The sequence below is a fragment of the Nipponia nippon genome, unplaced genomic scaffold (genome assembly GCF_047370975.1).
Source record: "Nipponia nippon isolate SJK-2023a ecotype South Korea unplaced genomic scaffold, ASM4737097v1 scaffold_3, whole genome shotgun sequence".
Taxonomy (NCBI): domain Eukaryota; kingdom Metazoa; phylum Chordata; class Aves; order Pelecaniformes; family Threskiornithidae; genus Nipponia; species Nipponia nippon.
The window spans coordinates 81,712,746-81,728,294 of NW_028262347.1; the positions used below are offsets into that span (position 1 = coordinate 81,712,746).

At 44.5% G+C, this 15,549-nt stretch overlaps 1 protein-coding gene across 3 annotated transcripts in view; it reads left to right on the forward strand.

Moving 5' to 3' along the window:
• The first annotated feature begins 5,330 nt into the window (after positions 1-5,330).
• Positions 5,331-15,549, forward strand: part of FAR2 (fatty acyl-CoA reductase 2) — a 156,021-nt gene continuing 145,802 nt past the window's right edge. The window contains exon 1 of one of the 3 annotated variants that reach the window (XM_087766300.1): positions 5,331-5,453. The gene's annotated coding sequence lies outside the window, so the exon portion shown is untranslated. Of the gene's footprint in view, positions 5,454-6,014; positions 6,142-6,525; positions 6,613-15,549 lie in introns of those variants that run through there. The other 2 variants (XM_087766301.1, XM_087766302.1) reach the window with 2 other exon arrangements.

Consider the following 15,549-nt stretch of genomic DNA (forward strand, 5'->3'; position numbering starts at 1 on the left):
AGGTGGCATTGAAACTTACCTTCACAGAAGCACAAGGTAGAGACTGACACAGAATTCTCTTAAAGGGTATTTTCAAAACAGTACTCATTGCATAAGTTTGGTACTGTTAAATGAGTCCTTTTAACTAAAAGAAAGGCCACAAAATTAAACATCAAATGCCCTTAGGAAAATAATTTCTTAAAAATGTTATGAATCATTCCTTGTGAATGCCAACATATTCATTACTCTGATAAAGCTTACTTTCTCAAGCAAGTATAAAACCAGAAATGTTATCATGATGTCTTTTTTCCATTTGCTTGGAGAAAGAGTGTTTCACATAGGCTGTGAAATTTGAGAGCTGTGTGGCCTCTTTCTTGCCCAGAGGGTTGTGCCATGGACACGGTGAGGAGCTGGAACAGTATGAGCTGTGCATATTTAATGAACAGAAAGAGTTTTACAACGTGATCAAATCCTTGCCTACCTGAATTTTCTCACATGCTTCTTGAGATGTTCTTTGACTAGATCTTGATCCTGGTTAAGAGAGCCTTTGCTAACAGTGTGCCCCAGGAGAATGAAGAGATGTTTTGTTTGGGGCTGCCGGATATGATGTCAACCCCAGATTTCCTCATCTACTAACTAGCAGACAGCAAACCTCTCTATAAGATAGTTGTTAAACGTGCAAAGTGTGCAACATTCTAAGCTCTTTCCTGATATGAGTAGTATATGCTTAGGTGGCAATAGGATCTAATGCAAGACTGCATCATTTTACCTGTAAGCATGATCTCAATTGTGGAAATTAGAACATATCTTTGCCCAGATAAAGCAAACCATTTTTCTGTCTGTGGGTCAAAAGCCAAAGCAGTTATTCTCATGTCTCTGGTAAACCAGGGATGCTGGTCAGCACTGCAGCTAAAGCCAGGAGTCGGAGAAGTCTTTGTCTGAACTGAGGAACCGTCTTCATACCCTCACGTAGCTGAACTTGGGAAGAAGAGAAGTAGTTTACATTTCTCGCCTTGATGATGCTCTTGTTGAAGTTGAGGCCTCCTCTGGTATCAAATAGGGGAAGCAGGACTAACTCAGATGTACCAAATAGGATTCACATAGATATTAATGAGTAGGACTGTAAATGTTAATACTTCCTTGGTTGGTGTAAAGGGCATCAGATCTTCCCGACAAAGTAAGGATGAAGACTCCAATTTCTACTGTTTTTGAGGTCCATGACCATTACATCTAATTCAATCTGTGAAGTACTCGTATCTGAGAGTATATACACTTTCCAGAATAATCCTACTAGATTTCCTCAAGCTTTCAATAAAATAAAAGTATTTTTCTCTGTTGAAATGAGGCATGAAAAAGGCAAGCTTGAAAAAAGTTGTTGAAGAAGGCTGAGTGCAACTAAAAACCAGGGATAAAATAAATTTCAGCAGACAACTTTAGCAATTTCTATTAGAAAAATAAACAGTAATATTAAAATGGCTGCTGAACCTTTACCCTTGGATTCCCTTAGATTTCTGATATGTTGATAGCCCTAAGCATCTGGATTTTTTTTTTCCAGTTTATAGATCTTCTGGGCTCTTGTACTATTTCTTCAGACTAAGCTGCTTTGCTCACATTTAAAAGAAACGAACAAAACCCCATATCTGTGCTTACTATTTCCAAAGTTGTTGAAAAGATTTTTGTGGCTAATAGTAATTCCATGTTTGGGATAACAGCTAACCTCAAAATAAGCAATAATACTTCTCAAGACCTGGTCACAAATGTTCTCTCCACCTTTTTAAGACTCAAGATGAGTACTAAACTGATTTTGGGAGCTCAACCAAGTGTGGGCACCATACAGAGTTACTGCCAGTGATGTTTATTTTAACAGCAATGAAGTTCTTTAGTGCTTCATCTATTAAAAGACATCAGCATCATAGAGTGGCTTTTAAACTAATCAGCTGTCATGGGATTTTTTTTTCTCGTAAAACTAAGATATACCACAGATAAACTGCAACTAGGCCAGTTACTTGACTATAAATTAATTTCTTAAGAAATTGTATGCAATTCATTTCTTTCTGTAAATGAGCAGATCAAGCACTTCGCTCTGGCATTTAGGTGAAAATATACCCCTGATAGGATAGGAGTCTTTCACTAATGGCTTGTGAATGAGTTGAGGTTTGTTGTTAGGTATTTAAGTTATTACTCTGTGTAAGTGCTTCCTTGGTTTTGTGCTCCTAAGGCTTTGTTGACATTCTCTTGAGGTCTCTAACTTTTTAATGATGTAAAAGTGTGTAAATCAAGCTTGAGGGAAAATGAGTTTCTTGGGTTTTGGCTTTTTTTCAAGGAGACAGTACGTACTGTTAAACCTGCAAAAGAGGTACATTTCATTTTTAATCCATAGGCTATTCAAAACAAAACTTTTCATACCTAAACCATACTCCTGAATTTGGCATATGAAGGGGGAAAGAACCACAAGGCCTCACCAGGTGATGTTTGTGCTTTGGCCAGTGTTGAAATGAGACACTGAGTAAGACTATGTCAACAGGTTACAGTAAGGCATAATTGCATCTGCTACAGATCTGCAATTGCAACAGAAAGATTATTGACTGACCTTGAAGGAATTAAGCTGCTCAACCTTCCCTAATTTCCATGAAGCCATTGTAAAGTTCCTTAGTTCATCATCCATAAAAGATGAGCGGTTTTGTACTAAGGCTAATCTGTCCCAAAGATACTCAGTTATGTGTTTCAAACATTCAACTCTTTCATCTTGATCTTCTGCCCCTTGGTAATCCATTAGATGTAGAGTTAGGGCACATTGTCAAAAGAAGTGAGGGAAATGCGGTTCCAAATCTTCCAGTACTAGCTTCATGGACCCTCGTCAGGCAACTTCCCTTAAGCAGTTTTGCATCAAATCATTTAATGGTAGTTTGATGTAAAATTTAACTTTCCTACTTTTACGTCTTCCTTATATTGCTTTAGATAGAAGTTCAGGTGGATGCAATCTCTAGAAAAGTCGGTTTCAAACTCGTGCCTCATCCTTGTGATATGCACTAAAGTCCCAGGCTTGCAACAGCTCTTTCTCCAGCTCAGTCACTGCAATTAATGACGGAATTAAGAAGGTTACTCAAGAAAGAACAATGAAGGTTAATCTCTCTCATTTTTCCCTGAGAGCAGAGTAGCCTGGAGAGCTTACATTTTTTACTCCTTTTAAGCATTTGTGATGTAGTACTTTAACTAGCTAAAAGGTATTTTTTTCAGCCAAGCCTCTAGATTTCCCCCAGCATTTGACACATTTGAGAGCTGCATTACTACCTTCAGTTCATTGGTTCAAAGGGTAGCCTTCTCAGGTTGGCACTGTTTTAATGATTCTTTCTTGTTTCTTCATCTCCTTAACCAAATTATCCCCTCAACTTTTTTCTAGAGATTTCTGGGAAGCTATTGTGAACTGCCTTTGACATGCTACCTCTTTAATGTCCTAATTGGCTCTTAGTTGGGAACCGTTCTTCAAGACTGCCTGCTTTTTCAAAACTTCACAAAGGAATTTCTACAGGTTCGTAGATTTGAATGTACTTTGTCTCCCATGCAATGATGTCTCTTGAAAGAGTTTCTGCAAGAACTGATGCTTATCAAGTTCTCTATTCAATGTCCTGAAAGATAACGCTAGCAATAGTTCTCTCTCATTCTGTTCTTCCCCAAAACTTTCCTTCTGGTTATTTTTCAGCCTGCAAGTTCATCGTCTTTGAACAAAGCCACCCCTGACTGCCTATTCTAATAATTCACATCTTTGTCTACTCATTCCCCATTTTGGTGCCAGGTAGTCACCTTCAGCTGGCAGTTCAGGTATGGCTTTTTCAGTTTAGCCAGAAGCCTGGCCAGTCTGTCAAGACAGATGTTTGTGTTAAAGACCGTTTACTCAGAATTATCCCAGCAACCATCAGTCACTCTCTGCACACAGCTGGGACTTCCTTGGGTAAGAACCACTTCCTGTGGCTTCTTTCTTTGCAAGTTCCCTCCTGCTACATTTCCAATGAATGAATCCGAAACTCCTTTGCTAGAATCATAGAATCATAGGTTGGAAAAGACCCTTAAGATCATTGAGTCCAACTGTAAAGGAAATCGTAGGTTGGTTTTGCTTGTAAAGGAAAAAATGAAGTTGAAGCCAGAGCTTCCACTCTCCTGTTGAGTTGCTCCAGTCCATTGAGATAGCATCCACTTATTTGTGAAGGCAGCAGCCTTTCTTCCATCTATACAAATGATGAAGCCGATGTACTCTACATCCCGCCCCTTTGCATGGAATGAATTCCCTGAACGGCTCTATCTGACCCCATGCATATAAGCCTACTCCAAGTCTGTAGGTGTAGCGTGGAGAGCGTTTGACATAGATCTCATGTCCTGGGCAATTTGGACTCTTATGGTCCACATTGGTCTTAGAGCCCTATGCCCAGGTGTCACATTAAGAGTAGTGGGACGTGTACTGTAGGGACACTAGCCAGAAGGAGGTGAAAATGTGAAGGCTTTGGAGACTCCACCTAGTCTTACAGGCTTTAACTACTAGCGCCCAGGTGTGCAAACAGACACAGGGAGCTCTCATGTGGAAACGGCAGGCACTTGCAGCCTTTAAGCTTCTCAGGAAAGGAGCTAGAGGCTGGAGAACCTGCAACTGTGGTTGTAGTACCTAATCCCTGTGCGTGTGGAGTTCTGCTCACAGCTCTGATACTGATTGAGTCATCATTGGTCATCTTACCCAGCCTCTCTGGGGCTGGCTTTCAGCACTAATAAATTGAAGACAGTTAGATAAACACAATCTTGTAAAATTAATTAATGCTTGTACATACCATAAGTGTAATAAGAGGATATAAAAGCACCACATCTTGCTGATTCTCATGTTGGGTTGAAAAGATCTTTCTAAGGGTGTATCTTCTATAGCTGAAGTGAGAAAATTAATATTCTGGCAAAGGTAGGTATTCGTGGCTGAGTAGGTATGCTGCATGTCTCGTTTTTTTCCTAACGCTTGTAAGACAAATTGTGTAATTAACTTAACATGCCGATTTTATAACTCTGTTTCTGTGTACAACATTCTTCCCGATCATTTTAAGCACAGAGGTAAACTCTGCTTCAAGGTGAAGAGAGAAGGAGGTGTAATAACCTTGGAGGACACCCGAGGGACCACCTGCCCTGCCCCTTCGTCGTGGATTTAGAAAGCTTTCGGCTCCCCCTTCCCTGGCCGTCTCCTTGCACCGCCCGGCTGCGCGCAGGGGCCGCAGCCCGCCCCCCCCTCCCTGCCTGCCTGCCTCCCTCCCGCAGCCCCCGGCTGCCCGCTCCCGCCCAGCGCTGCCGCCCTCCGCGGCAGGCGGAGGCGGGGGGAGGACGAGGGCAGGGAAGGGGCTCGGGGAGGCGCTGAGGAGCCGCCGCAGCCGCCGCTCGCCCCCTGCGCGCTGCCCCGGCCCCAGCGAGCCCGGAGGCGGCCGCGCCGGCAGAGGAGCCCCGCCAGCCCGGTAAGGAGAGGAGCCCTCCGGGAGGGAGCCTTTTCTCGCCCGCTCTTCTGACTTCCTCCGAGGGCTGCTGCGGCGTGCCCGGGTACCCTGCGGCACGGCTGGCGCGGGGGAGCGGCGGAGGCAGGCTGCGCAGGGAGGGGGTAGCGAAACGCGGCTTTGCCTGGCTGCTGCTGGGCGACGCCGGCAGCGGCGGGGAGCGGGGAAGGAAGCGCGGCCTGAGGCGGGGGGCCACGGGGCCGAGCCCTGCCGGGGGTGGCCCCTCTCCCCCGCCCCCGGTGTGCTTGGCGTGCCTAGCGGCTCCCGCTGCAGAGCCGCGCCGCTTGCCATTTAGCCTGCGCTCGGCCGCAGGGAAGCAGGGCCGGGCAAAGCGGAGGAGCCGAGCCGAGCGGCCTGAGCGGGTCCGCATGCCCGGGCCGGCAGCCTCCTCCCCGGGTACGCGCGGCCCCGGCCGCTCGGTGCGAGAGGCGGCGGAGGGGAAGGCAGAGCAGAGGCGCTGCTCCTCCCTCCCCCGGCCGGATATATAGTATCAGACCCAGAGGGGGAGGAGAGGGGTGTAATTTTTTTTTTTTCTTTCTTTCTTTTTCTCTTTTCCTCCTCCTTTTTTTTTTTGCCGGGAGTTGCTTGTGTGCTAGGGAAGGTGGGGCAGGGGTTTGGAGACAGGAATTGATCGGAAAAGCGGTAATTGAAGGTAACAGCCCGCTGGGGGAAACTGGGGGGAAGGAAAAAGAAAAAATCGAGGATGGGAGAGAGGAGGAGGAGGCGGCGAGGCTGTGGAGGGGTGATGCCCAGGAGGCGAGGAGGGCGGCAGGGGGAGCCGGCCGGGGGCGGCGGGGCCGGCCCGGCCCGGCCGCAGCGCCCGCGGCTGCTGCGGTGGCGGGAGGCTCCGCCGGGGCCGGGCCGGGCAGGGCAAGTACCGCGGCCCGGGGGCAAGCCCCCACGGGGGCAGCGGGGAGCCGCGGGTGGCCGGAGCGGCGCGGAGCCGGGCCGGGCCGGGCCCCCGGCGCTGGGCGGTGCCCGGGGGGGAGCGGCGGCCCCAGCCCAGCCGGCGCTTCGGCTTCTCCTCGGGAAAGTTCAACCGGAGTGCAACGCGATGAATGAGGAGAGGAGTGTGGTGAGCGGCTCCTGCTCTGCTTCACAGCAGGGTTTCCTCCGAGTAGGGGTAATCTTCAGTGTGATGCTATAAAAAAAAAATAGGAAGATCTAATGTAATTTTAGGGGAGGCTTGCCTTTTTGTTTTCCCTGCTGTTAGGCCCATACGTTTTTTTTTTTTTTTTTAGAGTGTAGTATTAGACAGCAATAGAGTTATAGTTGTATGAGGAGGGCTCCTTATTCTGAGCCTTGGTGCTGTTTTCTGTCTCTTGATCGGGAAATTACTGGATACCCCTACTGCCCACCCACCCACATGGCACCACAAAGATTTAACCCAAATTTTGTTACAGGATCCTGTGAGGATATCCTCGGTTTTCTAGAAACTAGAGACACGTGACCTTGTCTTGTCTTATACGGTCCTTTACAGTAACGGTGTTACTCAGAACAATTTGCTTTTACGTGTTTGCCTCGGAGCCTTTTAAGGGCATAACTACAGAGGCAAATAACTGATGACAGACCATTATCTTGCAGTGGGAAGCAGTAAAACTAAATGGGAGTTGCTTCACCCAGAAATATCGCACTATAAATTCAGTCAAAAGACTAGTTTTGTATCCGTTTAGACTGAGATGTTGCTATCTTTGAAGGTCGTTATTGGATTAGAAAAATGTACTCCAAAATCCATATCTGCTCTAATCCTGGTTCACTTGAATTTGTGTTGAAATAAGTGTAAAATGGAACGGTTAGGTGATCTCAAAGGTGCAATAAAATGCATGGCCTTTCAGAAGCTTTTAATACCAAAGCTCATGTTGCTTTAGCACGTTACTTTAGAGTGTAACTTTCTGCATGTGCTGGCGTTCTGGGAACCTTCATCTCCGCTTGATAAGAAGCTGATGGCGATTCAGAGATCTGCTGCTCGAGTTTGTTTTCATTTGCATCTACTGTATCAAAAGCGTCATCGTTTCCTTCTTACCTGTAATGTTCTTGAACAGGAAAGTGCAAGTTCTGTTCATTACTGTATAAAGTACTCATCTTCTCTGTAAAGTAACTACATAGTTTAAAAATTACACTGATAGTTGCTTTAGAGAAGCTGTAAAATCCCTGTTATAATGTAGTGCTTTAATCTCCAGATCTATTGTGTTCTCTGCCTCTGATAAGCTATAGTTTTGTAGGAACAAGTTTTTAAAGCATTTCCTCTGTGGTTTGGGGTGTTTGTCTAAGTTAAAGTCACCATAAACTTCAGTATATAGGTGATGAGAATAGAAAATTTGGGGGAGGGAGAGATGCACTCACTCAAAGGTATCTGAATTAAACATGAAGCAATAGCAGATTTAGGCCAGCCTTTTACTATATTTAGAGGATGTTCGAGGATGCATCTGATACTGTAAGGAAGCTGCAGATTCCTCAGTTCTGCCGATTTGGGTTTCGGTTCTAATCCCTATTAAGGCTTGTTTAGATTAGTGGTGGGGAAATGTAGTTTTAAAACATATTGAAAACCATGTAAGAAAGGCCTGAGCAAATAAAACCCGTAGCATGTCAGCTGGGCAAAAAAAGAAGAATCTAGAGATAGACTGCCAGAAAAGTAGTAGGGAATGGCCTGTTAACAGAGACACAAAGTTTGCGGCTCTGTTATGGAGGCAGCTTTGACTGATAAACTTGCAGTGCTTTCCCCAGAGTCAGTTCGGATCTGACAGACCTGGATCTTGGGGGGTGGATGGGTGGGTGGATGAGGCTGGGGAGGTGTGGGGGTGCTGGCATGAAGAACATGACAGGGCAGAAGGATTGTGGCAGGGAATATGGGTAAGATGACCAAAGGCACAAAGACTGCCATTTGGTCTGCGTGGTACGGTAGAGGAGCATGAATGAGTGTCCCATGTCTTCATAAATCTCTCTGATACCGCTGATTTCAAGTCCTGTGGCAGTGCAGGTCCTTGCTCCAGTGGGGCAGTCTGCAACATTAGATTGTAATTGTAAAAAAACTTTTCAATTTTTTTTCCTTACATTCCACGTAGGAAGCTCCTAATTCTGATTAATTTGCCAGTTTTTTTCCCCAATGACAAATAACTTTGATTTCTACAAGGGACAGATCATGTAAATGAGGACATAGGGAAGAAGAAAAAAAATACATGTTTTGAAATGAGAAAGGGAGGAGAGATACTTTTTTTTTTTTTTTTTTTTTGTGATACCACAGATCTGAGTAGTTCATAGAAGCTGAAGGGCACTGGCGAGTAGCTCAGTGGGGTTGGGGAAACTCTACTGATGAGTGCTCAACTCATCTGGGGACTATTGCTTATCTTAGTATATTGTTTAGTTTTGCTGTGTTTGTAGAAAAATGTTGGGGATAATTGCTGCAGGGGATAATGTTTGCATTGCTCTGTAGCTGCATTATTATCCCATTATTGCTATTAAAAATGATATCATTCTTATTCCCTAAGGTCCTGGGTCCACAAGGGAGGCTTAAGAAATGAAAGTTTGAATATTGCAATGCTGTCCAATGAGATAAACATCTTCTAAGTTATTAGCGGTAGGTCATGGAAAGAGTTAGGCATCTCCAGACGTACCTAGAAATAAGTATTGTCTGAAGCATGCTCACTTCCCTGGCACAGCAAGCTGTTACACAAAGGCAGTCCTTGGCTGGGAGGTGTTCACCTGTATTAAGGTGAAGCTGAGTTGGAGCTAACCAAAACTTGCCTCTCTGCAAGGCAAAGGCAGTGGTTCAGCAATCATTTTAAGTTGCCATAAATGTGGGCTCCTGCCAAAGGGTCTGCCTGCCTGCCTGACCTCTGGCTACGCATTCCTAATCTTGCGCTTGTGCTGGTACTATCACTTGTGGCCAAATGCAAATCTGCTCTTGTTGTTGCTGTTGGCCTGGTTTTCAGTTGAATGAGTTCCAGGGTTGACTCGATGCATGACTAAAATGCACCGAGGAGTCAGCAGAGACGTGCACTTGGGGGAAGAGCAGGCTGGTCCTCGTTGCACTTGGTAGGAGTCCCATTTGGACCAGATTAAAAAGATGATGGACCTGCAGCCTAACAAGCTTGCTCAGTGCAGTGTTAACACTTCTGCATGGCTTCCAGATTGGGTTTGGCTTATATCTGACCAATTTGGAGAGTGAGGAGAGGTACCTGTCTGTCTCCAGTCACCTGTGTAGACAAACTCTTCAAGGGCCTGACGAACAGAGTGAAAGAGGAAACTTGAAGGACAAAAAGGTGTTTTAAGTACTTGTATTCTTGAAGGAGTTGGGGCCTTACTCTGGCATGCTAAAAAATTACCTCCCTCTGTTCAGGATGTAGAGCTCTGAATTCAGGTCTTGGGATCAATTCTGCCACTGACCCAGTTTATACCCTCACCACCACTCCTGTTGCTTCTAAGTCTCCCTAGCCTGTATTTAAACTGCAGATGGCTTCAGCTACAGTCTCTCCTTTTTACTCTGTGTTTCCACATGGCCTGTGCTGATAAAGCCCAGGTTTGGGCTTCATATGAATATGAGCCAGCAGTGTGCCCAGGTGGCCAAGAAGGCCAGGAGCATCCCGGCTTGTATCAGAAATAGTGTGACCAGCAGGACCAGGGAAGTGATTGTCCCCCTGTGCTCGGCACTGGTGAGGCCGCACCTCGAGTACTGTGTTCTGTTTTGGGCCCCTCACTACAAGAAGGACATCGAGGTGCTGGAGCATGTCCAAAGAAGAGCAACGAAGCTGGTGAAGGGCCTAGAGAACAAGTCCTATGAGGAGCACCTGAGAGAACTGGGGTTGTTTAGCCTGGAGAAAAGGAGGCTGAGGGGAGACCTTATTGCTCTCTACAACTCCCTGAACGGAGGCTGTAGTGAGGTGGGGGTCAGTCTCTTCTCCCAAGTAATAAGTGATAGGACAAGAGGAAATGGCCTCAAGTTGTGGCCAGGGGAAGTTTAGGTTGGACATTAGGAAAAAATTTCTTCACTGAAAGGGTATTCAGGCATTGGAACAGGCTGCCCAGGGAAGTGGTTGAGTCCTCATCCCTGGAGGTATTTAAAAGACGTATAGATGTGACACTTAGGGACATGGTGTAGTGGTGGACTTGACAGTGCTAGGTTAACGGTTGGACTCGATGATCTTAAGGGTCTTTTCCAACCTAAATGATTCTGTGGTTCTATGATATCGACAACAATAATTTCTCAGCATGGGATGGTCAGAGCAATAGGGAGCAGTCATGGGGGAGCACTTCCCTAGTTTGCTCTCTCTTGTGAAGTCTCCTGGACTTTTGTGAATCAGTCCCCATGGACTGCTCTGTAGTGCCACCGTGGGTCACCATGCACTTGTGGCATCTCAGCCCTCTTTATATGCAGCCATGTCTGGCAAAAGTTCACTTTCATTTTGTTATCTCAGCAATTTTTTCCATTCAATTTTTGAATGGTGAGCCTATAACTCATGGTGTTTTAACACCATCTGAGGGACACGTTTTGTCTGTTTTTTGTGTGTTTTGTTTTGTTTTTTTTATTCTCACGTTTCAGTCTTCCTTTAGAAAATGTAGTTGTCTGGGTGATACACAGTGTTAAAATTACAGCTAATTAGGTCTTTACACAGTGAAATAGTCAATAGTAGGATCTTGTGTGTAGGCATGTAATTAATGTTCTATTGGTAATTATTGAAAACTGGAAGTCCCCTCTCCCTCAAATCTCTGGCTACATTCTTTTTTGTTAAAGCAGGAGACATATCGAAGGTCTTGCAAAAATACTTGTAATTCGACTATAACTGTGTTCAGTTCTAAGCTTATATTAGCTGTCTTTTGCAAGAGTTGCTTGTACGTGTGTTTCTCTGTGTGTGTAACCATGCTTAGGCAGTTGGAAGAGACTGGAAATTGCCTAGGGCTCTGTTCTTCCACCCATGCTCACAGAAAAAGATACCTTATGTCACAGAAATACACTATTGTGTTTAACTCCAATGTTTTCTCCTTGCTGAAAGTAATTGTGGAGCAGCTGTACCCGAAAGAGACGCATATTATAGGTTTTCCTCATACTTAAATTTCAGTTTTAACCCGTTACACCAGTATCCGTCACATATCTGCTTTGAGAAGCAGTTAGTTGTCCTGTGGGGTTAACGAACAAATACAAAACTTGATGACCAGTTAATGCATGCAAGAATGGCAGGACTGTTTGCAAACTGGGTGCTTACAACTTAATTTCTAAAGCTGTCTTTCAGCCTTGCCTTATCCAAGCCCAGATCCATGTTTTATTGTGCCCAAAAGTGAGAGGCAATTTTACCATGGGTTGTTCTCTGGAAACAAATGTAAGTTTTTGATTCGAGGTTTGAATGGCTTGTGTCCACCTTTACAGCAAACTCAGTTTTCACAGCTGTTTCTGCAATGCTGTATAAAACTGGATTGACAGCTCCCCTTTTTGTTTTATCTTCCTGAAAGCAAGCATAAACCCCGTTGACTGCCGGAAAGAAAGGTTCCCTGATTTCCTGTAAAGAATGTGGATTTATTTTGCCGTAGATGGTTCAAGAGGGCCTTTTCTTACTCAGGGGATACTGAATATAAATACATTGTAGTGTCACAACTGTCTCTAGAATATTCCTTCAGAAACTACCTTGATACTGTGAGTGAAATTATGAAAATATAAATTGATTGCAATTTTGTAAACAATGCTATAGATTAACAATAAGGGAAAGATTCTTACAAAGCTATATATTTATACAGTTTAAAGAAATGGAAAACAAGAATAAGCGTTACGTTGACGTTGAGTCAATCAGACCTGGTTCTGAGGAAAATCTGAAAAGCAGAGATGCTATGTAGGAAAGGTACTGGCTGTTTTCAGGAGCCTAATTCCTACAACACACCTTAGTAAATCATAAAAGAGAGATTCTTAATTTATTCACAAAATGTGTAGGTATTAGCAGAGCACAGCAGTCTTCTAAAAGGTTCTTTGAGACGGGTGTACTGTGGAGTTAGCAATGGGCTATACAGATGGGTTTGATAGTAGCCAGAGGTGGTACTGTTTAATGATTCATTGGTGGTATATGAAATTGCCCGAGTCATCTTTATAGGTGTACTGTGATATCTCAAAAGAGAGTTACAACTGGCTTTAACTAGTGGTATGCTACAGCTGATGCCGTCTGCAGAAAAGGACAGTCTGAAGATAGCACTGTTTTCTCATTAGTCTTTGCTCCCTAAGCACAAGTAACAATGACTTGGAGAAGCTTGTAGCTGCAGCAGTCAGCACTGTTTTGGCCAAACACACAACCCTCATTTGGAAGTATACTTTTCTGTTACTGCTCTCATTAACATATGAAATAATTTTTTTGCCCACTCTATCTGTTTTGAGTTTTTATATTAATAATTCTGCTTCTCTGAGCTTTGCTCCTCATTGCAGTGTCACTCTATGACTAATGACACAAAATTATTCACCACTAGTGAAAGTTTGTTTGGTTGTGCAGGGTTGAAGCATCTGAGATGCCTCCTTCATCACCAGGGCCTTCAGACACAAGAGCTAGTGCTTTCAGCCGAGGTCTGTACTGGAAGGCAGGCATGTGTGCCTGGCTTCAGCACTGGAGTGTTCAGTGATGCTCCCTCTTGGATATCCTCCTCTGGTGTGGTCAGAAGTAACACGTTCAGAAGCAGCTCCCAGAAGCAAAGTGGTCATGATCTGTGGTGAATAACCGTAGTGCTAGACTGCCGAAACCAGGAGCTCTGCCTGCTCTGTTCCTGGTCGGGACCAGCAAACACAGAGGTGGTTTTGTGGCCCTATCTGGTGATCACCCGGCTGGTTAGCTTGTATCAGTGGCTTGCGATGGGCTCGGCTTCTGCAGCGAGGCAGAAGCAGTTTGGAGGTGGGATGAAGAACGTGGGTGAGTGAGCTTTGCCGATCTTATGCTAGCTTTGTGGCAGCCAGCGAGGTCGGCTGCTGCTGGCTTGCTCGAGTGAGGCGAGGGAAGAAGAGGAGGGGAAATGCTTTCCCTGCCAGTATCCTGTGGAGCCGCTAGGACGGCGGAGCCAGGGACTGCCGCAAAACTTTTCAAAACCATCTGCTTTTACCACCTGTCATTGCTTATTCACAAACACGCAGTCTTACTGGGCATTAGTATTAAAAATCTTTCTCTTTAAGTATAAAAATAAATATGTTTCTTCTGAAATTCCCCCATTATATGCCTATAGCTCAAGTAGGGGGCTATTGAAGCGCTCTGTCGTGAAGGAGGGGAGAAAGAGAGAGAAAAGGACTTGCCTGCCCAACATAAAACACTTTCTGATAATGTATGTGCTCACAGTACTGTCAACGGGACTTATTTTTGTTATCAGCTGGTCTGAAATGTATGGCATGATTCTATTTAAACCTAATTTTAAGGACAATTTTGAGGGTGAAATTTTGTTACAGAAGGAGCCCTTAGCAAAACTTTTATTGCCTGCACTGACATCAGCTTCTTCATTGCTTCTAGCTTTAAGTCAAGGGGAACGTCACAGTCCAGGACTGCTTCTAGATTTCCTTTGGCTATTGAATTGAATGTCATTGCTGCAAAGCACCCAACTCCTTTGTTGGACGAAAAATTTATGAAGAGATTGAGACTGTTGGTCCCCAGGCCATTAATAAGATACCCAAACTCTCACGTATTCACATTTCTAAATTGAATGTGACAGACAGAATTATACCCTTAGTTAACCCTCGCTTCATATAACTGCAGCCTCACTGCTTTAATTCTTTCTGATCCTGCAGACTGCAAAGAAACAATTTGCTTGCTTTTCTGACAAAAGATCTATTTATGCAAACCTGGAGCTCTGATAGCCATGTAGTCTAACACTGCATGCAGTAAATTCCACTTCATTCCTGTGACTGCAGCTGGAACTTCTCAACCTAGCTCTTTATGTGCCCTATGATCCTTTTTCCAGTAATGTACATCATTGCTTTGATGTGGTTCTGCTTGTACTTCCCTATGGAGCCCTTCAGTTTGCCATCTGCAGGAAGAAATGAAATCCCAGGTCAAGACGTTACAGACATTGAATGACACTGTCTTCTACTGGTGACCTCCTTCAAGCCCCCATTGCTGCTCTCTTTATTAGATACTTCAGAGCAAAGTGACTAAGCTAATACACTCCTAGTATGGAACAAAATGTCAGTGATCCCCTCTGCGCTTTTGTTTTGTGCCTTTGTTTGCATTTGAAATAAACTTGATGACACTGTTGCAGAGAGGAGAGGGCAAGGAGCCCAGAGGTACCAGGGTGTTTATGCCATGCTCTGTTGTATGTATCAAAACAACCATCAAATCTTGCACCTAGATGCGGCAGTCAAACCTGTCAAGTCAGTGGAAAACCTTCAGGGTTCTGCAGGTAACCAGTAGCTTTTGCCATAACACTGTCTAGTTGTAGTTTTAATTTTTTTTCACTGTTATGTTTATGTTCAGTGACTGCTGCTTTGTCCTGTGTATCCTCAAAGCAGCCTGTGGGTTTCTACTATACTTGAATTCAAGGTTTCAGGGCATCCTGAACAATATATTGATTTGATGGGAAATGCTGGATCTTGATGCATTTCTCAGTTAATATTTTTTTCATCTCCCCTATTCCTAATCACTGTGTTTTCTTCCAGGCATTTTGGTGTGTTCCTTTGCCTAGTTCTGCTCATCACCAAGCTGACAGAGGAGAGGAGTCGTGTCCTTAAAGACTGATTTCATGCCCGAGATGTATCACTTCACCTTCCTTTTGGCCTATCACTGACCCTACATTGCTATGTAGCATCAGGCAAACTGCTAGCTATGTATTAATCCCTCTGGCTCAGAAAAGAATTTAACCCATCTCCACCATATTTTGAAGCTGTCTTGTGTTTATGCTAAAATGGGTGCTTTACAGGCACCTGGTTCAAATCCTGCGCGCTGCTGTTTGCTATAGAGTCGAAGTCAGTTGATAACGCAGAGAAGGGATGTTCAGTTCCTGTACTGGAATGCTCCATGCATGGGGCATCAAGTGTTTTGGTCCAGCATTTTTTTCTGCTGAATATTTGCATTGGACCATATACAACTGCAATGGAAGCAGTTGCTCATCTGCAGAGGGT